Source organism: Lethenteron reissneri, chromosome 47 (genome assembly GCF_015708825.2).
Source record: "Lethenteron reissneri isolate LAM-NWPU_2019-01 chromosome 47, ASM1570882v1, whole genome shotgun sequence".
Lineage (NCBI taxonomy): Eukaryota > Metazoa > Chordata > Hyperoartia > Petromyzontiformes > Petromyzontidae > Lethenteron > Lethenteron reissneri.
The window spans coordinates 8321403-8344758 of NC_083825.1; the positions used below are offsets into that span (position 1 = coordinate 8321403).

General features: G+C 43.5%; 1 pseudogene; it reads left to right on the forward strand.

Annotated features, from left to right (window-relative positions):
• LOC133354565 (PDZ and LIM domain protein 3-like) overlaps positions 1 to 23356 on the forward strand; it is a 127271-nt pseudogene that overhangs the window by 16816 nt on the left and 87099 nt on the right.

Consider the following 23356-nt stretch of genomic DNA (forward strand, 5'->3'; position numbering starts at 1 on the left):
ACCATCGCTCCGCCTTGTGAGTGGACATCCTCTTGGACGTATTCTATTCCTCAGATACGATTAGCACGGTTGGCTACCTACGTTGCGAAAGAAGTTCAACATACATACATACTGATCCAAAATAAACTAAAACTTTACTTCTAGATTTGAAGCTTTCGTGACTGAAAGGATTCGTACTCTTTGTTTTTTTCGGTAAAGTCACGTAGGTAAAAAATAAAATTAAATAAATGAAAACAACTAAAAAATTTACTGCAAAAATGTAGTTGTTTTCATTTTTTTAATTAACATTTTTACCTACGTGACTTTACCGAAAAAACCAAAGAGTATACTTTACAATTTTTGTTTTATTTTACCAGGTAAGGCCCACTGAGCTATACAGCTCTTTTTTCAGAAGCAACCTGGCCACGAATGATCGCCCAATGAAGTGGCTAATCACGTGGAAATGTACAGCAGCCAAATACTCAAATAAATGGATGTTTCTAAATAACCGATCTTTGCGTTGAATCGTGACCCCACAATCGTGGCGGTGTGTCGATTCAGAGCTTCGTAGAGATCATCTTTGTGGTCACGAAACAACCCCGGTGGTTGAAATGTTGAAACACGGTTATTTATTTACTTCACGCAGAACCCGGCCCTGTAGTTTATCCCGGGGAATTGGCAGGTACGCGCGGTTCAGACTCAGGGCAAGGGGGATATTGGAGCCTTTAACAACACAGTGGACCTGAGGACACCGATGTAATTGAAGACACAATAGTAAATATTGTTCTGGAAATTTGAGCCGACACTTTAAGACGGAGTGAGTTCAGGCAGGTAACTCAAGTCAGCAGCCACCCTCTTAAGGCATTTGAACACACACACACACAGTCACTTCACATTCCCAGCCCCTGTGACTTATTAAGGGGAAATACCATTTTGCAGCTACAGTTTCGTTTGTGTTCTTACAAATGTTTTATTACAACTAACTCTCCCAGTAAAAAACAAAATCATAACTGGGTCGGGTGTATGCCTCTCCACTTTCTACAGCTTGACACACCCACGCTCACCAGCGTGGTGAAGTATGCTCACGGCATGCACAGGCATTCATCCAGCAGTGGATTGACAAAAAGCTGTAAATTTATATTATAATTTTTTTCTACTTCATGTACGAGCCACTGATATTCAAGTAAATATTGCAAGCTTTCCTCTGCCCAGAGCCTTGCATGCATTTCAATAGCATGGCACATTAATGGCATGCATACGCATGTAAAATATCACAAACAACTTTTTACACGAGTTCATTCTTTTGTTGTTCTATCAATGTTTGTTGCCGCGCACAACAACCAATGGGCAAATTTCGATTTAAAGCTTTGGTGACTGCAGGGATTCATCTTCAAGACGCTGTTTTTCCGACAGACCTGTTCTTCACCTGAGGACGGCTGCTTGCGTTGTGGCCGAAACGTCGTGAGAATAGTATTTTATTATGTTTTATTTTTATTATTTTATTATTTCCCTTCTACATGACTTTACCGAAAGAACCAAGAAGAAAAAACTAATGGGCAATATCGTCGGACACAGGACGAGGTGCTACGACGTTCAAGATGTTCTCCTTTTAGACACATTTTCCAGAGCAATTCTTGGCAGGAAAGTGAAGATTGACTCCAGCTGTCGGCCTGCTCCTCACCTGACCGGCATCCCACGGGTGGCCTCCCGCTATCCTGCCCAAACGATGTTTTGGCGCTGGCACCGGTTGCCGTTTCACCATTTCTCTCTCTCACCGCAGTTTCCCTTTGTTTGCATTCCCAATCCCGAGCCGTGCGCACACAGCACTGACCTCCAAAAGGTTAAAACCATCTGGCGACGGTGGCGAGATGTTAACTACTTCACCTTGTTTAACACGTAGGCTTTCGCGACCAATCTCATCCATAATAGAGTTTTTTTTGGGTTAGATCGCGTAAATATATGTATGTGTCGTTAAACCCGCCACCACCTGACACAGCAAACTACAGGACGTCGGTTCGATCCCGTCCTTGACGGCTGTACATTTGGAGTTTGCGTGTTCTCCCCATGGTCGCGTGGATTTCCCTGCGGGGTACTATGGTTTTTCCCTCCACATTTAGATTTAACATGCGTTTTTGAGTATTTGGCTGCTATATATTTCCACGCAATAAGCCACTTGGGTGAGTTATCATTTGTGGCCAGGTCGCTTCTGAAAAAAGAGCTATGTAGCTCAGTGGGCGTTAAAGTAGTTGTTTTTTAAGTCGTTCAGTTCTGCAATTTCTCACTCATGTCACTGCTGGCAGAATTACCTCCACTGGAGGGAGCTCGAGAGAGGGAGCTCTAGAGACAATTGTCTCTTTAGGCCAGGGGTGGGGAACGTCCGGCCCGCGGGCCGTACAAGGCCAGCGAAATCATTTAGTCTGGCCCTGCCAAGGCAACCGCAGGCGGGACTCGAAATTCAATAAATCTCGGAGCAAACCTGGAAAAGCAGTTGCGAGTAGTAGCAACATCGTCAATAGCAGCTAACATCACACGTCTCGCCAAAGAGAAGCAGTTCCAGCCATCGCATTAGGGGTGAGTTAATTAAATGTTTGACCAAATATAACGGGCTAATATTTAAGTTGATGATTTTGTATGGCCCGCGAATGATGTTATAAATATGCAATTGGCCCTTGGCAGTAAAAAGGTTCCCCACCCCTGCTGTAGAGGGTGTTTGGCCTATTCTTCTAGGTCTTGGAAGAGGTGGGAGTACTTAGACTTTATCCCACCACGTGTGACCTGCCGATCGACTGACTGTGGTCTCTACATGTACATTTTGGGTGGACAGAGGCGGGGGGCATTTAGTAAACTTTCACCATTGTTTCAATGGCCTCGCCAGGAGCTGAAATTGAACCGGTGACCTCTGGATCGCAGTTCCAGCGTGCTGCTCACCATTACACCACTGCGGCAGCATCCCTCAAGTGCCCTCATTTGTGCCGCATATGCGTCTCCGTATAAGTAAATAAGCACACAAACTGTCAGAATAATTTCGTCATCTCAAAGCGACAAGCGTCGAGACATTTATTGAAGGAATGGAACAAACAATAACAATTAGACATAGAAGATGAAAATAAAGGCAAACAAAAACATACGAGAAATCTCATATTGTAAAATATCAACTATGGACAAACAGGCAAACACCTTATCCTGGCTTGTCACACATCAATTAAATATCCTCTGGGTTGGAATGGAACCAAAGGGTTTGATGTGTTCTGATTCCTTGTAATTCACTGAACCTGCAGCACAGAATTTCCAAGGACTGTGTTCATCCTTGATGCCATTTGATTTGCAGTCAATCAAGCGATCAATGAAATGCCTTGTATAGGGCCTTATAAGAGGCCAACAAGACTCCATATGTGTTTTCGTAGTCAGTTCCATGGAGACGAAACGGGCGGTATTTAGGACTGTACACAGAAACGTTACTGTATTTGGTGTTGTGCTTACGTTAGACACTGCTGGAATAAACATGCCATTGTGTTCCCTGTCTTGGCCATAAATGTCTTGCTACTGATTTACCACAGTTTATTCAGCTTGCAAAAGCCGCCGTGGGTGTTACGTAAATGCCGGCGTGCACTTGTGCATTAGAAATGCTTTCACCGAAAGGTGCTTGCAACTCCTGGACTAAAGTTGAATTTGAAAATCAGAAACACCGTCTCCAGAAATAGGATCTCTTTCTTGGGACGGTAAACAACTGCCATAACAACTGTCATAACCAAGATGCGGTTTGTTTCGGAGCTTTCACAGGAACGGGTCGGGTCTTTTTCGAAGAGTCTTTAAAAATAACTTCAATGGAAGCACCACACAAAATCTTGGGGGGAAAAAATAGCCTTTTTTTGCGTGCAAAGAAAAGCACTCGGCTCTATCTGCACATTTGGTCAGATAACCAATAAACCACTCTCTCGTCTAGATTGTATCTGTCTCGCAATGAGCTAGATCCGGTTGGTTGAGGAGAAAAAAAACAATCACAAATAAAATAAGCCAGCCAAGTCCTCATTGATTTGTTGTGCCTGTCGAAGTTAGTTTACTTAAGCAACTTCAGCCAGCAAAGAATATCTCTGATCTTTCAACAACCAGCAGGATGTGCAGTAACGTATGTGTAAAGGAAAAGGTGCAGCCCTGCAATTTCTTCTTCACGTCGCCATTAGCACAAGGGCCTCTGCTGCAGCTAATTAGAGAGAGAGCCCCCCTCGGGGGTATTTTGGTCTACTCCTAAATGCTGGATAGACGGCTGTGAAGTGAAGGCAGGAGTACCTGTGCTTTACCCCACCACGCGCAAGCTACCGATCAATTAACTGCACTAAATGTACCATAATCAACATTTAAAAAGTCGCAAGAGTGCAATCCTCTGCAACACTTTCTCCTGATACTGCTTGCGAACCACATCTCACTCAAAGTGCATTTTGGCCATTTATTAACTCTGCTATGTAACGAACTGTCAGCGAGCTTTGGATGGCTTATTTCAGTGTATCCGTTTTAGCAATGGAACATTTTCTGATTTAAATCCACCCTGGCCTGGAGTTGAACCTTTAGAGCTGCAAATTTCGATGCCATCATTCTGGTGACTTCTGCAGCTGTTAAAATAATAACAACAATTAAAACTTGTAGCATGCACAGTATTTGCCCGCAGAGCCGAGGAATCGCAGACAAGCGGGAAAGACAGCCACGTGGTGAGCCAGTGTCAGTTTCCCCCCAGAGCCCTGCTGCCCTCTGTATATTAAGATGTAATCGTCCAATTAATGAGTGCTTACATATGGTAGGAAACTGGAGCACCCAGAGAAAACCCACACACGTGCGAGGGGGTAACAATCTGTCCCATACAGATGGAACAGGTGGAGTCCGCATTTGCTGTACCGCCTTCTTCCGGCAAGCCAGAGTTATAGTACCTCGAAAGCCCACAGGATGAGAGTTTCGCAACAATTGTTGTGGTCGATCAACTCCACAGTGCTGGATTGCAGAGGCCACGTGCGTCAGCCACCACTGGCACGTGGGGCTGCAGTGCTCTGCGAGAGTTCCGATTCGATTCTTCACCTCGTGGCGTGAAGCCGATGGCAACAATGAAAAAAAATGGAGATTTTTTTTTTACAAATATGATTACTTCCTTATGGATTTTGGATGGTAGGCACTGGGCATGCAGAGCTGTGGAATGGGGATGAATGACCTGGGACGAGCCGTTATTAAAACTGTTAAGCTATTTTTGATGTTTCGAGGTAAGGCCCACTGGAGTGGCATGATTCAAACGTGACCTGGCCACAGATGATAGCTCGATGAAGCGGCTTATCGCGTGAAAATTTATAGCAGCCAAACACTCTGAACGCACATTAATTCTAAATGTGGAGGGAAACACCGGAGGACCCAGAGAAAAATCCACACGGCTACGGGGAGAAAACATGCAAACTCCAAATATACAGGCATCATTTTCGGGATCGAACCCACGGCCACCAGTATACCAGGCGAGATAGTTAACATCTCGCCACCGTGTTGCCCAGGGCTGTGCTTCCCAGTGGTCATGGGAACGCAGCATTCGAGTTTCTCCAACCTGCTAACAGGCAAACCTCATAGAGATAACGATTTATGGTGCCCTTGAGTAATTGAACAAATGTTGACGAGGGTGATGATGTGGCATTGCGCGGAATGCAAATTTATTGGTGCCATTTCAATGACGCAGACTTCATCAGAGGTTTGTGCCAGCTGCCGGTTGCTGTGATGAAGTTATAAAACAGTGTCATTGTTTTTATTGCGGACACGCAGCCCAGATAAACAATTTACATGCAATGCTAAGCATGCTCAGCCTGCGCTTGCTGCGATAGGATAGCCGTGTTGTTCCTATGAACCGGCAATCAGAACGCCGCACTGACTGGAGTGGAATGATTCAAATTGCACTGCCTTTTGTTGAGTAATTGCCCCCTAACTGTAAGCACGTCTTAACCTACCTGAATGTGACAAACGAAAATTTTCCCGCAGGAAATCCCATGCTGCTATTTAAATCAGATACGTTTGATGATTCTCTTTAGAATAGTCCAGGAGGCCTGGGTCTCACCCTCGGCTGTGCACGCTCGTCGCTGTGGAAGTTAGAATTTTACGAGTGTGATAAATAAAGAATGGACTAACAAACCCCGAAAACGTACTTGGTGTGAGAAGGCTTGGCGAAGGGCTGTATATTCTTCTGTCGGAAAGACAGCGTCGTTCATTCAGACGTTGTCTTTCCGACAGACCTGTTCTTCACCTGAGGACGGCTGCTTGCGTTGTGGCTGAAACGTCGTGAGAATTGTATTTTATTATGTTTTATTTTTTATTATTTTATGATTTCCCTTCTATGTGACTTTACCGAAAGAACCAAGAAGATGAATCCCTGCAGTCACGAAAGCTTTCAATCGAAATTTGGGCTGTATGTTATTGTCATTATTATCAAGCGTGCACATTAATCCATTGCAATTTAAATTCGGTGGCTATGAATGCGCGCGAAACATCGTCAAGACAGTCCTTTCTGAAGGTTTTTAGGTTTCAGGTGAAGAACACTTCATGTTGCTGTGGGGTCTCTCGTGAGCTCTACTGTCGGCATAACCCAGGTCGCGCTCGAGAATACGGCTATCCTGGCCTCTGTAGTTCTCACCTGGTGAAACAAAATAAATGTACTTAAGCTGGATTCAAGTTGCATGTGTTCGTGTGTGTGGGGAGTGGTTGTGTAGCGGTCAGCGCACTGTGCTACGAATCCGGCGACCCGGGATTGATTCTCGCTCACGGCCAACATCAGTGACGATTATCTGAACCGGTACTGGGCCTCCCCTAGGTCGAGTAGCTAGTGCGGTGTGTAAATATTAATACTGGAGAGACAAAGGCGGTCGGGCGTGGTGCTGGCCACCCACTCATCGTGTGCCATGTGCCAGCTTCCACAGGTGCTCGCTCACGGTGCTTGCCCCAGCAGTCTGTTAAGGCTATACGGGGGATCTTTGTCTTAACGCCTTTACATAAAAGATGTTTTAATGAATATGTTGAGCATGTGATTATGCATTCACCCCCATTATTCGGAAGACGTGTGGGATCTTAGCAACAGTACACAAAGCAGATAATTCCCCCTTGCAGAGTTATTAGAACAACAACTCTTGAGGTTGCTCGGCATGTAATTACAACATTAGTTAGATAACTGATCTGAATATATGCCCATGTATTTATATACAGTATATATTTAAAATAATTGTCTATAGTTCTAACATGATGTTCAATGATGCCCCACGGCATATAAAGAGACGTTCAATGAAATCCAAGTTTACAAAATAAATGTCGGGCTGTTAAAGCTACTGAGGCGCTAATCCTTTAAACTTTGGTTATAATCTACGATATTGCGTGTTCTTGATCGGAGTTTGATTCACAGCCACGGTGAACATCGGTGAGTACTGATATTTGAACCCAGTACTGCTGCTTCACCAACTCACACTGACCAGCATGGTGAAGTATGGTCAAATAACCCCGTGGCATTCATCCAGTAGTAGATTGGCAAACGGCTAAAAAATATTACTTACTCAGTCTATCCTGTTGATTAGGGTTATTACTATTGAGCCTCCATGTGATGTTACGTGTCACGATTCTACGCCACTTTGATTAATGTCCCCTAATAGGACATAGCACGGGCGTGTTGTGGATGTGATCAGGATGGGGAGGTTGCAATGGGTGGGGACGTGCGCATAAGAAGGCGGAGGGCGGATTTTCGAGGCAGCCATTGAAGTGACTAATCCTGAGGTCAGTGACCAGTGGAGAAGGTCCAAAAAGCTAGACGATGGGATCCACGAAGAGCGGTCCTTGAAGACTGGGTGTCGACTCTTCTACAATCCGCAGGATGTAGGGGAAGGAAGGAAGCAATGGCGAGGTGTGGTGGCATCAACAGCATTAGCAATGATGAACTCTTGACCGAGATTTTGATTAAGGAATTATTAAATTAGTTTTCCCCCTCTGCGTGTATAATGGACAGGGGTGTACATTGACAGAATCTGCAGCGGCGATGCAAGTTATGAACGCGAATTAATACATTTAAATGATTGTTACGCACACGATTAATGTGTTCTTGGGTGGATTATTCTATGGCAGCATCCTGAGAGATAGTGACAACTTGGGAACGCCTTCATCCAGCAGTGGATTGATCTTGGCTGATGATAACACAATTCATGCATGTGTCGTGACCATCAGAATCGATTGTAATGATTGTTCGTGTTATAAATGCTCATTAACGGCATAATTACTGATTTGTAAATGAATGCTTATTCAGAGATTACTTTGCTTATAATTACATAGTTAATACATCTTCCAAGATGCCAGGCCAACATGGAAGAGTAGGCCAAATGCTCTCTTGAGCAATTACAGCACTGCACCTGTACCACCACCTTACATAGCCAATAGGAATCCAGTGTACATTTGGTAATTATATATAATCAAATCAATCGTTACAATGTCGAAGCAGAATGGATTGTAACAGGGCAAGGATTCACGTTCTCTTGGGCTTTGAGCCAGCACCGAATGTTGGGCCTACGTCCAATGCCCGTGGGTGTTGCAAGCAATCAATCACTCACTCACTCCCTTCTCAGCAGTGTGCAGAGTCCAAAGCCAAAAGTTTACCCTGACTACAGGACTATCCGGCTTTAATGGCTACAACTCAGCAGCGCTGTCCTGATTTGTTTTTTTTTTCTTCGGGTTGTATAACCGAGTCTTGACTTAAAGCTTTCGTGACTGCAGGAATACATATTCTACGGGTCTTTCGGTAAAGCCACGTGGATAGAAAATTTATAAAAAAATCACGACGTTTCGATCGCAACACAAGCAATCGTTTCTCTCACCTGAAGACGATTGCTTGTGTTGCGATTGAAACGTCGTGATATTTGTATTATTTTTCTATCTACGTGGCTTTACCGAAAGACCCATAGAATATGTATAACTGAGTGTTCAGTCTCCTGAGTGAGCTCCCAGCTCGCGGAGGAAAAACGTCGGACGTCGCGCCCAACGACACCGAGCCACCGGCAACGACTCGTAGAGCCGTAACGGCATGACTGCGAAAACCTCCGCAGTTATGCCACTTGGTAGTCTTCTGTACTTGTCCTGGAGTCATCACGCTTAACAGTGGCCACGTATTATGATGAGAATATTTGCACAGGAGGAATCCGATGAGCTATAAAGCTCTTTATCACAGATGTCCAGTAGGGGCACGGGGTAAGAACGTAACAGCAACAAACAGTACCAAAAAAAACGATAGTACAAAGTACAAGAAAGGTAAACAAATCACCCAAACACGTACAAATAGAACACTAATCCATCCCCATCCTACCAGGCAAAGCCCACTGAGGTATTAACTTATTTTTAGAAGCGACCTCGCCACAAATGATAGCTGAACAGAGTGGCCCATCATTTGGCCATTTATAGCACAAAAATAATCTAATCTCAATGCATGTTTCTAAATGTGGAGGAAAGAAACCCGGAGGACCCAGAGAGAGAGAAAAAAATCAACAGTGGCCACGTGGTATAACCGTGGCCATGCAGACTGGTTTATCCTGCAAATAAAATAAAAAATGATTTGTTGCTCAAATGAGCACTGGACTGGTGCTTATGTCCCGTTTACAGCCCTGCCACCAGTGCCGGGAATTCTTAAGTCTCCTTGGCGCAGGGGCGAGTCTCGCCACAGAACAAGCGCCGTCGACTTCCGCGTAAAAGTGGCACCAATTTTATCGACCCCCCAGAGGGATGATGGGCCGAGTCATCCCCCAGCCAGGATTTGAATTCGCAGCATTTCCGATTGCGAGCCGCTCGCTCTCTCTCCCACTGGGCCACCATCGCAGTGCATATCTCGTCGTCATGAATATTCTAGACGCCGGTTACCCTGGATGAACCTACATACCACGAAGATGTGGCCGATGCCGAGCAGGTGTCTTGGCTTTACAGCTGCTTGCGTGTAAAAGGTTGCATGTAAATGGTGCGGTGAAAATACACGTGTTGGTAATAGGCGGGTCGTTCACGTCGGTGTGTGTGTGTGTGCGCGTCGGCAGAGTTGCGGTTGATAGTTGTTTTTTTACCCTTCTATCTGGCAACAAAACTGACACCTTTTGGCGTCATCTGGTCCAACCCATGTGAGACTAGGCTCTAAGGAAAGCTATCTCGGGTGTGGACCAATCAACTTCAAGGACAGTGCATACATTATCAGAGTTATGTTTTTTGTTTGCATTATGACTGCAGGTATTGTGGTCTATGCAAACATGACTCCTTGTAAAAAAGGTGTCAGTTTTGTTGCCAGATAGAAGGGTAAAAAAACAATTATCATATTTTTTACTGGCAAATGAGGTTCCAATGGTGAGAGTTGCGGTTGTATTGTCACACGACCGTCGTCGAGTGGACCCTGAAAGTTGGCGTACGCAGATCTCGTATTGTCGGCGCACATACCGACCGGCTGCCGTTGTTCTCTTGTGTCAAATGGGGAGGCGACAGTAAACCTTTTGGTGACAAAAAAAACTAAAACAACGCTGGTGACAGCCGCTTGCTTTTATCAAAGCCAGTTGAAATCTACTGCAGTACTCGGTTGTTTTGATAAAACATATTTGTTTGTAAATTAACTGTGTGATGGTAATAAGGGGCCTGTAAGAATTGATTTTAGACGACGAAAAAATACTAAAGGTCTGCAAACGTATTATGGGTAATAAAAAATGTATGTCTTTATAGACACCATTACTTGTGTAAACATATGACTCGGATCTCATTCTTAAGTTGTATATTTTACTAGCTGTACTACCTGGCTTCGCCCGGGACTTGTATCCACCACGGCCGGCCGCCTTTGTCTCCCCAGTGGCGATGTTAATACGCCACACCAGTTACTCGTTTTGAGGCTGAGTCCCTCCCTCGCCACTCTGCCTCCCTCGCCACTCTGTAGAGGACGTGAAATTTGTATGAATTTACCTCAGAGTGGCGTGTTGGGTGTCAAGGCCTAGCACCGTGCAGAGCCTCCCGCCTTGCCTGATTTTCCCACCCGGCGAACGCTGGGTATGGGTGCCGGTCCCCCCCCCCCCCCCGCGCTATTAAAAATGGCGTCCACCCCGCGGAGAAAAGTTGCTACTCGTTGCCAGGGGCAACCGCCGTCCAATGAAAGCGGCGAAGGCGTCGTTAGCTTTTGCCAGGGGCAACCGCCGTCCAATGAAAGTGCGTATGGTCCGAAATCCACACACACATACACAGACAGACAGACATGCACGATTTTATATATATAGATGGACGGAGCAGTGGTTTGCATCGTGCTTTGCTGCGATGGCCAAAGTCCAATGGCTTTAGCACATGTTATGTTAATGGACATTTACAACCTCTGGAATTGACACTTCATTAAGCACACGTGTAATGTGTACTTTAAACTTGTTGGTTTTACATATCAACCAGGGACGTGGGAGAGTGAGTGTGTGTGTGTTACCAATTGGGTCTCGTCAAGAACGATACCAGCTATCCTATGGACACAAAATAAAAGCAAAGATCTCTCATAGCTATTTGGTTCTTTCGGTAAAGTCACATCGGTAGAAAAAAACATTTTTAAAATAATACAATTATTTTTTCTACCTACGTGACTTTACCGAAAGAACCAAAGAGTATGGATTCCTGCAGTCACGAAAGCTTCAATTCAAGATCTCCCATAGCCACAAACACGAAGACCACCGTCCTGTTAGCACCTACGAAGGCTCGCATGGCGCAACAAACGCTGGTGTGACCGGCACCACGTCCGGTTGCTTTTGTCCTTCCCCACTGCTGATGTTCACAATCTGCCCCAAGTACTCATTTAAGGCTGAGTCGACCTAGGAGATGCCCAGAATTGGTTCAAGTAATCAGCCACTAATGATAGCCGTGGCCGGGAATCAAACGTGGGTTGTCGCTAATCCCCACCTCCAGCGCTCCCCTCCACACACACGCACAGTCTCGTTTTCTCTTCCATATTCACTTAATTTCAGGACGTGAGTCAGAAACCCCATGAATTGTAATGTTTGTATATATAAAAAAATAAGTGATGCAAACTTGCAGTTGTTTTTTCTGGGAACTGCAACATTCAGACTTTAGCCACAAAGCCTATTTCGCAAGGCAGGACTCTCAGGGCATGGAACATTTGACATCGGTTGCTCCTATAAACCAAATTTTTAAAATGTAAAAGTCAAGTTAATTAAAAATGTAATTGATTACATTGAGGAAACACCTGTGGCTTTGATTGGCCACCAATGGTAAGAAAATGATGCTATATATTTATTTTAAAATTACTCTTCATTAGATGAATGTAAATATATTGTTATGGGTAGAGTGGTACACATTCATGAACTGGCCTTGACCACTACGGCCCCTCCAATGCCTCTCGCGTCTCATTTATCTGGTGAAGTGTGCTGAAAACTATCCCCACGACCGACACAGCATGGTTAACCCTTAATTCGTCTGTGGATTGACCCTAGGGCTTTAAAATAAGGACATCGATATTTGAGGTTCGATTACACTGGTCAACAAAAAAAAACATTTTTTTCTGGCCTGGACTTTTGCAGCTGTTCTAGACTAATTTCAGGGTGCTGATTCCAAATCTGATCTCAGATTTTCTCTATCACATCTCATTTTATGCTATCGGCATACCCCATTTTCATTGATTTTACCCGAAATTAACTCTGTCACTTATGATTGCAAGTTGTTGCGAGTCAGTGACTGCTTTAGTGTTAAAATATGGTGCTGTATTTTTAAGATAGTGTGTTTATAATATCATTTTATGTAGATATCCACATTTATTTAATCTTTTTCTTCTGCAGTTTTTTATTGAAAATGCAATATTTGATAACTCAAAAACCTGATGTTATAGATAAAAACTGATGCCAGATTTGGAATGAGCACCCCAAAATTACCTTAAACCCGTTGGAATACCTTATGCCAGAAAAAAGTGTGTTGACCAGTGTTATTTTTGTTTCGTTTGTAACCATCTCAATTGCATTGTCTGTCAAAGGTACATTTCATCTCATTGGCTCCGTCTCATTCGTTCCGTTCGCCTAATGGCACGTCAATATTTCTAGACGCACAATTTATTGCAAGTATCTTGCTCGTAATAAAATACGTTTTAAACAACGAATCATCACATTCCTCGTAGATATGAATTATAGTTGCGAATGTTTCCTCGTAGCGTTCAAATATTAACATTGGACACTGCCTTGTGTTAGTTCAAGTCCTGAACGTATAAACTAGGTCGCTGCTCCATCGGAAGCTCGAGCGTAAACATTGGTGCGTTTCTTTTGGACACTCGTGTGAGAATTGTGCCATTTTTTCTCCACTCTACTTTTAACTCTCGTGCTGGATGTAAACACTTCTTTTTCTTGACGGGGATGGAGGGAATGACCACCACAGTGCTGTTTATCGCAAGGGGCTGCCCAATTCACAATGAAGTCCTCTCTTATCAGACGCCCTCACACACACATGCGTACGTGTGGTCTGCAGCTGGTAAACGCATGAATGTATCGGGGCCCCACACAATGAAATGACACATGCTATCTCGAGCACGCACATATGTGACTAGCAGATACTCTGCAAGTCTTATTTGGGGATCACACGTGCAGTTCATTCCGTGTCATTGCTGCGAAGGGGTTTCGCAGTTGTGCATCGCGCAGTCTTCAGACGCGGGAATGATGTCCGACGTTTCGCACCCAAGTTGCTGGGAATTCCCAGAGCTGGAAGCGAAATGACGGTTGCCATAACATCTGCCGGAGTGAATGCCTGAACCACCGCGCATCACCTTGGAGATGTCCCGGCGCTGTTATTGTTGCTCTTGTTGTTGTTGTCGTCGTTGGGGGGCATCGGTGCATTCTCGCTGTGAATCAGAAGCAAGGCAAACAGGCAGCAGCGGACACATGAATCGACCCCAAAAAACCTGTGGGTCCAGAGTCACGTTACGACACCGCCGTTTAACAAGCAATAACAGGCACATTTTGAAAGTTAACTTGAAAGCAGTGGCATATTTGGCCTAATTGTTTTTTAAAAAAAAGTACCGTGCGAAACTTGTAATTTCGTTGTATTTCTGTCGGCAGATTACGAAACTCGGAACACAAAAGGGGCTCAAAATACAGGTGGCGGTTGTCAGGCAACAGAAGGTCACGGATGGCTCTTGGCATTAAAGAGACCCAGAAGGATTTGATTGAAATAGAAGTGCTCAGATGTCCTTGCTATGATTACACTGTCCATCAGCCACAGAGAGAGAATGCTGTTAGTAATCTCGCCGTGCAGCATGCCTCGTGTTATTGAACGGCTGATGAATAATTGCCGCGAAATGTGAATTCACTTGAGGCAGGGATAGGTTTCTTTTTGTTTTATTCACAATGTCTTTCAATACAAAGACGATACTTTAATCAACGTATTTGTACGTATGTTTGTATGTAATGTATTCCCTGGCTTATAAGCCGGATAGCAAGATCCAACCACACCATTTTTCTTTGAAGTGCGTCATATAATCCACAAAATATTTCAAGCTCATATATTAATATACTGGACGTGGGGAATGGTAGTGCAGTTGTTCGTGTACATCACTACTAACCACTGTATCCCGAGTTCAATTCCCACTCATGGCTGTCATTAGTGGCGGGTGATATCTCAAGCTTAGGTTGACTCGGCCTCAAATGAGTATCGCGTGGACAGTGTCTACGTCAGCATGAGAGAGGTCAAGGAAGTGAGGGCGTGGTAGTGGCCACACCACCATCTCGTTTGCTCTGCCGGCCTTAATAGTAGACCACAAACAGGACTTGCAACAGCAGTCTGGTAATACTAGGAATTTTGCCTTTTGCTGATAATGTTGTTAGCCTATCTTCAAATTTCGAGTTAAAACTTTTGTGACTGCAGGGATTCATCATCTTGGTTCTTTCGGTAAAGTCACGTAGAAGGGAAATAATAAAGTAATAAAAAATAAAACATAATAAAAAAATTCTCACGACGTTTCGGCCACAACATGAGGACGGCTACTTGCGTTGTGGCGGAAACGTCGTGAGAATTATTTTATTATGTTTAATGTTTTATTATTTTATTATTTCCCTTCTACGTGACTTTACCGAAAAAACCAAGACGATGAAGCCTATCTTCAGTTAGGTAAGGGACAAATGCATATATATCTCCATATAATAATCTGCAAATGAGTTCAAATATAGATTAGTTGAACAAGCAAAAACCAAAGAAATACTTCCTGATCATGCAGATTCTCTTTTAAAACGAAAATGACATGTCCAAGTGTGTTTAAGTCATCGTAACTATAAATGCAAAGTATAAATGTAAAATTTAAACGTATATAAAAAACAACAACCTTAAAATACCATTGTGTATGTTTGTAATTTTGCTTTGGCGGTCAGACCCTTAAGCATTTTGCTTCAGGGCTGGGCTTAACATATTCACTTCGTTTCTCACGTCAAACACGGAATCTTAACGTCAAACAAGGGGCACTGAGAACACACACGTGACCGGTGTAATTCAGTGATTGTGCAGCTCGTGTTGCGATGTCACATTACCGATTGGGATACTATTCTACGCGGTGTCTTTATATGGCAGTCTCTTTGTCTGTAAGTCTTCCAGAGCCGTGTTAATGAGTGTGCAAACTCAGAACCAGTTTAGGCCCCCTTTGTGCCTTGTTAGCTAGCAGTCATATGTGTTAAATAAATACTGCCGGTTTGCCAGATGTTATTCGATAAGTGTCTTCTCTCTACACCATGGATTGTCAGCTCAAAACAACAATATTGCTTAAAAACATACTTACCAATCTAGTCCGACCATTATCAGCGATATATACAAAAATAAATACGTCAACTTCAATGTATTATCTCCGCATGGAAAATAAATGAAACGTAGATCTGGGAGGCTGAGAAACTAACAAATATATATTTTCACAAAGTCTTTCAGCTAGTGCTTATTTGCTAATGTTACTTTGACGGGCACTGGCAAGAAAACCGTTTACACATTAGCAGGCTCATCCCATAAGCCAACGGATAAGATCAGCAATGGATTATTGAAGTCTCTTCTCTATGGACAGTATAAATTGGGCATGTTTGTTGCTTGCAACGTTGCCAATCATATTCTAGATGCAGTAATTTTAGCTGTGATGGTCCCACCTGATGACGGAGACTTGTGTTGCCTCCGAAACGTCGTGATTTGTTATTTTATTTTATTTCTATTATTACTTTTATTAACTTTTAATTTAATTTTTTACCTACGTGACTTTACCTAAAAAAAAAGCCAAGAGTATGCCAATCATATGCTTATTATTTTGAGGAATGAGCCTGAGCACCATTGTGAAGGGCGCTATATTAAATAAAGTTTGATTGATTTATTGACCAAATAATATATTTAAACGAAGGGTCAGCTTGCCATAAAGTTTAGATAATATTTTTTTGTCATTACATAGCTTAATTTTTTTTATATCTTTGCCTCAGAATAATGTATGCATTGTCATCGTCATCTTCTCCATCATTATCAACATAATAATTAACTATTATTATCATCTCAGTTTGCTACTCAACAATATCTTTACACGTGGCACCACCACCACCTCTCATCAGGAAGTATTTGTCTTGACATTTAAACAGTGAACCTTGTATGCTGTGCAACTTGCTGGGCTGACATGTCTCAGCAAGGTAAGTACACTTGTTAAGGGCATGTTCAACGCAGCCAAAACAAATTCCCCCAAAAAATACACATTCGTCAATAACACTTTGACCTCAAAAGAAAAAAAAGATTTAAAGGGGATAATTCGAATGATGCACCTTTTTCATGGCACATAAATGTGCTGTTATTAATTTTGCTTTGTGCACCACTGCCAACACAGCATGACCAAATAATCAGTTCAACACAAATGTAGCGCTTTTTCAGAAAAACAATAACTGGATGCTCTATGAAGAATGACCTTTGTCTTGAACGTCACCTATTATGGGTGCCCACAGTGGTAAGATGTTAATTACCTCGCCTGGTAGACATGTGTTCGTGGGTTCGATCCCGACCTTTACGCCTGAATATTTGAAGTTTGCGTGTCTCTCTCCCCGTGGTCGTGTTAGAGGTTTTTCCAGGTCCTGCGGTTTTTCCTTCCATATTTAGAATCAACATGCGTTGAGAGTATTTGGCTGCGAAACATTTCCACATGATAAGCCACTTCGTTGAGCTATCACTTGTGGCCAGGTCGCTTCTGGAAAAGAGCTGTATAGCTGAGTGGGCTTTACCTGGTAAAAATATAAAATATATCGTTTATTGTTTTGCTTTGATGGCTACAGTGTTTCATGGGACCTCCTTTGCCAGTACCAAAATATACTAATAGGGGTTTTCCCCTTTTTTTTGGCAACAAAACTGACACCTTTTGCAAGGAATCATGCTAACATTAACCACAATACTTGCAGTCAAATGCAAACAAGGAGGTCCCATGATGTAGCTGCTCACCTCGAGCTCTCATTACTCTGGTAGTGCGTTGTCTTTGAACTGTGCGCCTTTTGGCGTCATCTGGTCGAACACCATATGAGACCAGGCTCTAAAGAAAGCTGTCTCTGATGTGGACCAATCAGTTTGAAAGACAATGCATATATTATCAGAGTATTGTTTTTTGTTTGCATTTGACTGCAAGTATTGTGGTTAATGTAAGCATGATTCCTTGCAAATGGTGTTAGTTTTGTTGCCAGAAAAAAGGGGAAAAACCCTATTAGGCTACAGTGTTATTGTTTGTTGCACCACTGCATCCAGCAACATCATCATCATCATCAAATAATTAGTTTAACAATGAATGATAGTCATCCGGGTGAGTGGAAAGAGACAAGGTAACGTGAATCGCAGATGGAATGCGTCGCGTTGAGGAGTTGGACATTCAGTAGTGTTGCATTACAATTGAACATTGCACATCGGTCAAATGCCTGGGGTTGGTCTGTGCTCTGCACACCCTGCAATATACATTACTGTGGTTGACGCAATGAGCAAATCTTACTCGGCCATTGTTCCGAACCATGCTAGGGTATGTTCCACCCTTGGAAAAAACGCATTGTGTGCATAGGACTGGCAAACACGGGCACATTTTCAACGTGAGATGTGTGCCTGCCTTACCCAGGATTTATCGCCATTCGCCTTGAGAGACCCGGCTTTAAATCCGGTCAAGAGAAAGGGCTTTTTTCACATTCCATACATTCTTATGTTTTAATGTTTATTAAATAAATTGTTTTGTTGTTGTTAGAGTACTGTCATTCCTCAGTCTTTTTCTGTTGGCATGGAACATCTTTGTTGTATCTTTATTTTCTTCAGATAATTTGCTCCATCGCAGTCGAAGGGTAATATTAATTTGCAGCCCTTTCATCTTCTTGGTTCTTTCGGTAAAGTCACGTAGAATGGAAATAATAAAATAATAAAAAGAAAACATAATAATATTATTTAATTATGTTTTATTTAAAATTTTTTTATTATTATTTTATTATGTTTTTTCTTTTATTTTTTCCATTCTACGTGACTTTACCGAAAGAACCAAGAAGATGAATCCCTGCAGTCACGAAAGCTGTAAATAGAAATTGCAGCCCCTTGCTAAACTGCTGCTGCATGAAGGCCTCCACCGCACCATGTCAGTGAAGGGGCTCGTTTGACTATACTTCACCGAGCTGGTCACAGCGTCTGGTGAAGGTGGGGGTGACAGGGTGGGTTTGGGTCACCAGGACTGATTTAGATATTGCTCGCCATTAATATCGGCATCGCGTAATATAAAGACATTATTACAGCATTAGTTCTCTCGCTTAACGTGGATGCGTTTGCATTGCCAGTTAGTGAAATGAGCTCAATGCTCATCCATTTCCAGTGGAAACCAGAATGCTTTCTCTGGAGATAGTTTTTTTTATCACTGTTTGATGTTTGACTATGTGCTTAAAAGTAAAGAGATGTTTTGCATATCGAAGCGTCACTTTACAGGTGGCCATTCAGGTCACACACAAACCTTTACAGCTCGTCGTTCGGCAAGTCTTTAATGTGGCACGTTGCAGTCTCTTATTTAAACTGCCATTTTGAATAATACATTGCAAACAGATTGACTGGCAGTTCGCAATGATTTGCAGTTACCTGAACCCTTTAAATGATCGGTGATGAATTCATGTGGCTGTTTTTCCCTCTTTCAGCCACTATCTTTGCTTCCCATTATTGATCAACACCTACATATGTCTCACTCTGTCTGCGCGTGTCTCAAAATGTCTGTTTCCCTATCTCTCTGTCCCACTTAGTGTATCAGAGATTATTTGGTTGCTATAAATTTCCACGCGATAAGCCACTTCGTTGAGCTATCATTTGTGGCCTTCTGAAAGAGAGCTGTATGGATAGCTCAGTGGGCCTTACCTGGTAAAATCAACAATGGTTAGTAAATAGTTAGCTATCTGCACCTCTCAATATCGCTCTCATTTTCGTCTCTTCTCCACCTTCCTCTATCGCACTTTTTTGCGCGCCGTACATAGCCAACCGTGCTAATTGGAGGTGTCTTAGCTTTGTCTGTCACCCCCCCTTCTCTCTACTGTGCAGATCACAGCTGGCAGTAAGGCGGCTCTGGCTGGAATGGTTGCAGGGCGATGTCATCTTGAGCATCGAGGGCTCCGACGCAGATGACCTGACCCACCTGGAGGCGCAGAACAAGATCAAGGCGTGCGGGGATGACCTCACTCTCAACATTCGCAGGTCAGCACACGTACCCGATTGGTCGACGTACCCGATTGGTCGACCTCTAACCCCAGTAGGTCAAGGTGTGGCCCTGAAATGGCTTCCTCAAGCCACTGCTGGCAGAAGGGACCATCTACTGTAACTTTCTGACCGGCTCCTATGTCTGTATGTTGAACTTCTTTTGCACCCTAGGTAGCCAACCGTGCTAATCGGAGGTGCGGGGGAAAGGCAACAAACTAAACACAAAAAAATCAGGTCTAAATAAATGAGTTTTAAATCGACATATGAAGTGCATAGCTCTAGTGGCTTAATAATTATGGAAGGAAGAGCATTCCAGATGGCCACAGAAGCGCATCTGAAAGCGCGTGATGCGGTGACGGTCTTTGTTCCATGGTTCGCCAAAAGCCACTGCAAGAATGACCGGAGTTCGCATGATGGTTTATGCTCCTTGAACGAAATCAGCAATGTATTGTGGTTCATTTGTGCCAAGCACTACTGGACATCTATGAAAAAGAGCTTCATAGCTCATCAGATTTCTCCAGGATAAATACAGATTCTGATACTCGAGACAACTGCAGAGGGTATTTGGTCTATTCTTTCACCTTGACCAGATGCCAACATTGGAAGAGGTAGGCATACCCACATTTTACTTTACCACTCGGGACCTATACCGACCCGGCTCTTATTTTTTTTTTTATCAACCAATCCCAAGAGGCAGTAGATGCTGTATGGATCACCGGTTGTCCTCCTCTTCGTTTTTGTTCACGTCATTCCAAACGTTGTGAGTCACGCGGCCGTTCGTGAAAAACGAGTGGCTTTATCAAGTCTCCCCTGTGCATTGTGGGAATACGCTCTTGAGAATACAGGTGATCTCAGCAACAGATAATCACGTGTAAATGTTTGCCAGTGTTATAAAAGGTAAGATTTGGTTTGCGATGAGTAAATACTATAGAATATCTGCAATGCGTTACCTTAGAAAATGTAACTTCATTATATATGTTGTAAAAGATTAAATAATAATATTTATTGAAATAAAAGCAACAACATTCAACAGTTATTCCACGAGAGAACGAGCGATAAAATACGACCTGCTCAGGTTTTCGCAGTTGTACCGTACATCTCTCCGATGTGTTTTTTGTGCGTTGTTCAGCATGATGTTCGACGTTTCAAACTACCGTGTTCAGTCGTTGATGAAGCTGCCAAAATGTGGAGCGAAACTTTGCACACCGTGCCGAACAACGCACGGTCCAACCCGGAACACACGCTGGACGAATCCACTGTGAATTCCTCTGCATCAATAAATAAAAAACAGGGCAGGCTGAGTAAGCGATGCATCGTTTAACAAAAGCGACACCCGGGTGAGAAGCATTAAAGGAACGTTTCAGGATTTGTACAAGTCGTACGCATGACTGCTGAAGAGCTTGCCTACTGCTCTTATGCGTGCGTGTGTGATCTTCAGAAAGCTACAAACCTTTTAGGTGGGGATTGAAGTGGAGCGATGGGGGGGGGTAGAGGAATGCACCGCAGCTTGGCCAGCTTAGCTGCAGCATTAAGCGATGAGGATTTGTGACAATAGCCACGAGGCGCGGACTTAGCGATGCCCCTTGTCACAGCCCACCTGAAGCGCGTTCGAGAAGACTACGTGAAAAAGTACACAAACAGTTCTGTCTGTGTACTCGGGCACGCCGCCAGTGACATTTGTGCGATGTAAGGCATCTGATGTATTTGCTACTGTAAGAAAAAATATTTGAAGAAGGGGGAAAAGAGAGAAGTAGTTCTCGTGATGATACAGAACGTTCGGTTGCCGTTTCAGAACATTAATGTGATAATTGAAACAATTCAGAGCGACGTGTCTATTGAATGAAAGGTCTTAACAAATAAAAGGCAGACTTTCGCAGCTTCCATATTTCGACCTCTTATTAAAATGTCTCGGCAAGGCAGCCAATGAACATTTCAACATCGTTAAATTGAGAGGGAGGGATGGCGCAGTGGATAGTGCACTGCGCTATAAACCTGGTAAAGTGAGTTTAATCCCCAGCCATGGCTAACATGTAATGGCGAGGGATCTCTGAGCCAGTCCTGGGCACCGACCCTCGTCACCAAACCCGCACTCACCAGTGTGGTGAAGTATGGTCAAAAAACGTCTGTGACCAACATGGTGTGAGGTGGCACTCGCCCAGCAGTGGATTAAATAAAGAAAACTATATAAATAATCTACCTACTTTTTATAGGTATTTTTCATTTAAAACTGAAATATACATTTAAGGTTCCCCATTATATTCTGTTGAGCCTATGACCAAAGCACCCGCAATGCGCCTGACCTCCTGAAGCTAAGAGCGACTGAGCCTGTCTGTTGCCTGAACGATTGACCACCGTTCGTGACATGGCATGCCGTTTATTTTTCAACCAGAAGATTTATTCGAGATTCGTAGACATGGCACGAGGCTCTTTGAGGGGAAAAAAAAACAACTAGGGCAGGCGGGCTGAGACTCCGATGGAAGGGGCGGCTTTTGAAAGAAGAGGCCCTACCACTCGTCTTGTCTGTTGTTGACGTGCTAACAGATGTGGCTCGCTGACACGGGCCGATCTTGCTAGGGCTCGGGGACATATAAGGTCATGTGCCCTCTACGGTGAGGTCAAATGGGGGTCGTGGGTCAGTTTGCATTTGATCATTTTCTTCCCTCAAATGCTGTTGACATTAGGAATCGTTTAAGCTCTTGATTTATTTCTCCAGTGTTATTTAACTGCAGATTTACGTTCCAATCGCATACCTTATTTGGGTATTTTTTTGCTTGTTTGAAAAAGGCTTCCATGGACCTTTCTTTTTCATGGCAATGTTGCCCGAAGAGAGATTTGTCCGCAGGCCTAATGTCCACCGACCGCTCAACACTAATGTCCAAACAGCAACAAAAGTAACTCAACGAACCAAACTGCTACTGGGTAGAAGGTTTTGTGTCTACATTTCAACATGTAGCTGAGAAACACTCATATCTTGGAGTCGTGTTTCCAGGCACGTATTTCGCACGGGGTAATGGTTAGCGCACTGGCGCGGCAGATGAAACAATGACGCACCTTTCTTCAATGCCCCTGCCTTTGTCCACCCGGCGGTATGAATGGGTGCGTCACAGTCGAGCAGCAGGTCAACTGTGGTGGGGTGCAGTGTGGGTACTACCACTTCCTCCAAAACTTCAGGTCATCTCGAAGAACTCCCTGGAATGTCGGCCGTTCCACCAGCAGTGGCAAATATTAATTAATACAAGAGATATATAACAAAAAAATGACTCTCGAAAGAATAATATGATGCATGCATCCTGAGCATTTAAATACATTTTAACCGATTGATCTCTGCACGGCTCCATGCCCACTGCACACTCTACCTTGTGTGCTGTTTATGCAGTTGTGGTTTTTGTTAATGAAAAATGTTATGAAAGTACGATGTGCATTGCCGTCTGCAGGAACTCAACGTTGAGTATAAACTGCAATAAATAATGATCCACTATTATGACTGTGTGCAATGTTAATTAGTTTTCCACATTCACCTGTGTGCACTGCCTCGATACAAATGTGAGTGTTCTTGTATAAGTGGCAGCACGCTGTGCAGTCGTCCGCTTGGCAAACCCAACAATTATAATGAATAATAAGAAATTAGGTTGTTAATCCCCAATTGCCCAATTGGAATAATTTTCAGCTGCTC